The sequence below is a fragment of the Conger conger genome, chromosome 6 (genome assembly GCF_963514075.1).
Source record: "Conger conger chromosome 6, fConCon1.1, whole genome shotgun sequence".
NCBI lineage: Eukaryota > Metazoa > Chordata > Actinopteri > Anguilliformes > Congridae > Conger > Conger conger.
Genome location: NC_083765.1, coordinates 31,384,512 through 31,390,128, shown reverse-complemented (window position 1 = coordinate 31,390,128; position 5,617 = coordinate 31,384,512).

Genomic DNA, 5,617 nt, shown 5'->3' with positions numbered 1-5,617 from the left:
ATTGGACCTTGAGAGCAACTGTTTCCTAGCAACAACAGATTGTGTGTAAATGCTGTTAGTAAAGTCTGAATAGAAAATTCTTAATGAAGAGTGCAAAGTCAAATTTGAAATACATTAGACTATGGTTTAATTGTTAATATGCATATGATTGCTTTATGTTACTCATTGCTTTCCATTCCGGTCTCGTGAAGCATCTTCATTATGCAATGAATACTTGTAAAAGCTGTTACAGAATGTTCAGAGACATTTTTCACCCTTTGATCAATAAGTCCATTTTTTGTGCAAATAAATTTCCTATCATGATGCAAACCCAAGTCTTTCTCATATGGAAAATAGTCAGAAAGCATATGTTTATTTGCAATAGTGGCCAGAATTGTTTTCTCCTGGTGCAGCTGGGATGAAATGAGATCACAAAGTCAGATGTAAAAATGTCCATCTGGCTGGTGCTACTGTTCCTCACACCCAATGCCATTATTCAATCAGCAATACAAGGACACACGACAACACCTATGAATATTCTCACTACTGTCATAGCTAATGGAACAGTACCAGAACAGTACAGCATAAATGTAGACAATGACTGAAAGACCTGCAAGTCTTAAAACAGCATGGAATGCTTTAGCAGTTGCGAAATGGAAAAGGCAGATATGACCTAGGCATAGTATCCGTGTATACAAGAAAAGCCACAAGTAAATAAATAAATAAAAAGCTGAAAATGTCCTCCCCTTTCATCTCACACCTCATTTGCCTGGAAAGCAGATGGCCACTGTCCCATCACTGGGCCCAGCGGCAGGTGCAGGATCTGTCAAAGGAGCCGATGAGGAGGTGCTGAGAGACATGGCCTCCAGGAGAGGGCCCTCAGATGGGCAAGATGGAACCAGTCTTTTTTGGCCTTTCAAAAATCCATCCAGTTTGACAACTTTATTGCTGTTAATATAGACACGGGGCTACATTAAACAATCGTCTGGCATTCCCCCAACACCCCAACCAGCCTTTTTTAATTTTGAAAAACAGCATTATTAAAAATCCAATTAATTGTGGAATTTTAATTCATAGCACAATGCAAAAATGAAACCTTGACCTTCAGAATGGAAAAAAACATGATTTAAATTGTTTTATAATTTTAAATTTTACATGGACATTTTATTCATATATATCCATTTTTGTTTAAGAGTGTAGAACCCATTAATTAATGTAATGATATTTTGATATTATGAGCTGCCATGAATTAAAGTATATAAAAAAATAGCTTAAAAGTTTAGATTAATGAAGCACATGGTTCACATTTAAATGTTTGGGGTTGATCATAACATCAGAGCAATACATTCTATTATTAAGTGAACAAAATTAAGCCTAAAAAAAAAAGAGTCTTTGATCTCATCTTTTGGATCTTCACCAATCCAATTCCGCAGGCTCAGTTTTGCTCGCCAAATGGTTCTTGAATCTAGACCAGTTTCAAAACCTGTGATCAGAAAATAGGTTTAAGATTAGATTGGCTACACTTCAGCCTGCACATGTGTTGTGGTTTAATTGCTGCAGAGCCAAGCTTATGTATTCGCGTAAAGAATTGTTCATCAGCAATGGTGAGCTGCCAGACCACAATCTTTTTCCAAGTCTTCTTTGGCATTCCAAGGGCCCAAAGTAGGACCTGAAAGACCCATGCTGATGTAGTTCTTTTTCCCAATTAAAGGTTGAGACAGGGAGGGGGTCTGATTGAGCGGTGCTGCAGTTAGGGGGAGGGGGATTCTTCCAGCGATTAACAAGTTCTTCAACTTCAGATAAAGCTTTATCAGAAATGACCAGCTGCTTGGCTTTCACTAACCTCCTTTCTCCACATTTCACTGTTCAGGAGATACCTGTTGTTCTTTTGTTACATCTGACGTTATAAATGCCACCAGGCATTCTGTCCAGGATTCCAAAGACTGGTGCACACATGGTGATGGCAGCAGTTCTCTATCTCAAATAGAGCCAGATGAACCAGTATAGAGCCACAAGTGAATACATATGCACACACACACTCACACACAATGTATGGTGGAGTGTATCAAATGCATAACCCCGAAGCTGAGACAGGAAATAGAAAGTGGTTTCTAGTAGGCACTTTGATTTGATTTCCCTAAGAGATTATTTCCACTGTGGATTTTCAAGTGCTGGCTTGTGATGCTTGCCTAGTAGGTGAGTCAAAGTATTATACATCTCTCACCACCATTTTCATTTTTATTGTAGCAATTCTAATTTAATTTATATTTTATCTGAGTAGAGCATATTTAATATATCATAATTAACATAAAATTCCCTGGATAAAGATTCAACTACTAAATGAAGGCCAGTAACAGCATTAAGCCTTCATTTATAAATTATACCTATTTCATTAAACCTTTATTGCATTTAAAGAGATAGTTCACTTACATTTATTTCAGTAAAGTTTCTGACAACCTGATTGTTTTGCAATCGCTGGTCATTTTCTCAATGCCACTATTTTCTCGAAATTGTTGCTTATTTTCACTCCAGCAGGGACCTGTTAACCAGAGGAGTGGTGACTGAAACCAGCCAACATAACCCGCCACCCCGGTGGACTGTGGGCACATCACAACACCCCTAGAGCTTGCAAAGAGTTAATGCAACGATATGCACTCATCTTCAGGCAAAGGCAGCAATTTATACTCATTTTCCAGATACCATATAGCTGTGATGTGTTTAACAGACTGGAGCCAAAAGTGAAGATTGTCACACAGCCAGTATATGTGGGCAAGGCTATTAGAGATGGGTCCAATGATTTTATATTTCTTTATACTCTTTTAGTGAAAAAATAACTCTAAAAGAAGTGCATAAATTGGAAAGAAAAGACACTTTTATATCGTCTTGCTGTCTCTCATTTTGGGAATAAAAAAAAGCGTGCCTGAAATTATATTTGAGGTGGAGAGGATTCAAGCCTTTTCAGAAGTATTGCCTAATGAGCAATGGGAAATATCATATTTCCATTAAAATTGTAACCCCTTCCTCTACTGGGTATTGCCATCCTTGCCTTGTTGTGTCTTATTTTCTGGGCCCCTGCCTCTTGACCAAATGACAGAAATATTAAAGGCGAACTGTAGTCACCTTTACTTTGCCAATATAGCAATAATTAGCTAGTGGTCTTCATTTTATGCCCTCAGTGTGACCAACCTTTCAGTCTACTAACTTTAAAAAGATAATTATAATAGCCTCCAAACATGTAAAATATATGCAGCGAATGTAGTCTATAACTTATTTTCTCACACAGTATTGTCCACTTTTCTTATATGCAAAGAGGACAATAATGGGAAACATGCCTGTGAATGTTTTTTGTCTAATGTGTCTATTTTTAATAGTGTGATGATGCAGAATGCTGTAATTAGCTAGCTCGTTTTGGCGGTGAAAATGACAGCTAGTTAGGATGGCTACAGCAGAGGATTGAGCTACAGCAAAGCAAATTTTAAACACAAAAGCGGTCATGGAAGGGTAGCCAAATTATCAAAATCGGATGATTTTTATGCAGAACACAACTACTAGTTAACATAACAGCAGGCTACAGCTACAACTTCAACCGCCTGTTTTGAATACACTTCCGTTTATGAACTTACAAGATGCCTATAATGGAACACCACCCAGTAATGCTACCTAGCTAATGTCTACCATCGATGAGATACTACAGTACTTCATGACTATAACTGCACATTGAGAGCATCAATTGAGTGAATAAAAGGATGTCCTTTTCAAGGGATTAATGTTGATGAGTTGTCATGTTGATGTCGTGGACTAGGGCATATTAACCGTGCATTGCGCCCTGTAGCAGGACATCAATGTCAAGGCGGTGGATTTTATTGTAAGATTATATTAGCTGGCTAAGCCAGTATGGTTGAACTTGTTTTGGCTAAGCAGTTTTTGTCTGCAGCAATAGGTTACTTACTAAGTCACTGGATAGAGATCCCGTAGCCAAGTGATCGAGTCAGGAACTAGTTATTACCTTGTTTCCCTCTAAGAAATTACGGCAGTGCTATTGCATATAAAACCTCCCCCATCAATGTTCAGCAGAATCCAAATCTATTTAAGAATATTCAGTGCAACCACTATCCAACTTTTTGTTTTTTGTGTTCTATAGCAGTATTCTATAACCTAGCGTGGACAAGAACCACTAGCTAGCTAAACTACATTTTCCAGTAACCTATTTCTATGAAGTCGAAATGCAGACCTGTATTGGCATAAAAGTGAAATAATTCAGGGGAGGATCATTACGTATAAAATTCATGCACAGATCACACAATATGGATGTAAATACCATTAAATCATAGCCAACAGTGTGCATTGTAACCATATCCATCCATCCATCCATTATCTGAACCTGCTTATCCTGATCAGGGTCGCAGGGGGGCTGGAGCCTATCCCAGCATACATTGGGCGAAAGGCAGGAATACACCCTGGACAGGTCGCCAGTCTATCTCAGGGCACACACACCATTCACTCACACACTCATACCTACGGGCAATTTAGACTCTCCAATCAGCCTAACGTGCATGTCTTTGGACTGTGGGAGGAAACCGGAGTACCCGGAGGAAACCCACGCAGACACGGGGAGAACATGCAAACTCCGCACAGAGAGGCCCCGGCCGACGGGGATTCGAACCCAGGACCTCCTTGCTGTGAGGCGATTGTAACCATATTCATTGTTTAATTCCAAAACCCTCTGTGTTAGAATTAGAATTCCAAAATGGCAAAATGGTCTCCTACAGCTCATGCTGTAGTTACTGCAGTGAATTTCCTCAAAATCAGTGTTGCCCTGCACCCTGCACCCTGCCCCTGAAGAGGGAAAGGGAGGTAGATAATTGAGTTATGCTCACAAGGCCTTACAAGGTTTTGATTGTGACAGAAGCACTTCATTGAAACTTCTAGAAAAGAAAGTACAAGCAATATGTCCACATAAAATAGGGCTAAAATATATTTTTCTGCCAAATAGTTTCTGAATCATGTGGAAGCAGACTTTTAATACATACAGTATTTGGATGGTCTGATGCAAAAGGTGATATGTGCCAAGTTGTCTCGGATCTGTCATCTCATGTACATCTTTTGACCTCAAACTCAATTGTCTTCAATTGTCTTGTTTTTATAACAAAGAAACAAAGGCATTGACCTTGCTGTTCCAATACTTTTGGAGGAGACAGTATGAAAAAGAACCCCAGGGTTTGCAGGGGAAACACAATGTGAATTATTTTATGGCTGATTCATAAGGGCTTGTGCATCAATCAAAGACTTTCTCTGAGTTTTATTGCCTAATGAAACAACCCCCTGCTGCTTTTGAAAAAGGAAGCTTAGAAATGGGGCAACACCTACAGAGATGCCGCATAAGCGTGGTTCTGATAGTCATGCATCATTCTGGTTCTGTCAGTGCTCTCATATCAGCTTTTACTTTCTTTACTTAGTTTTACTTTGCTTTTGTTTTGAGGTTTACTTGTTTCCACGGTGGAGTGGTGGCAGATTCTAGAGGTTGTCTTGAGATTCATCCTCCCTACCAAAATCTTTAAGATCCATCAGTGCCACGCAGGCTGTGAGGCCTGTGCATCCTCTTATCTCCCTGCTCTGAACAGTGCGGCGGTGACATGAA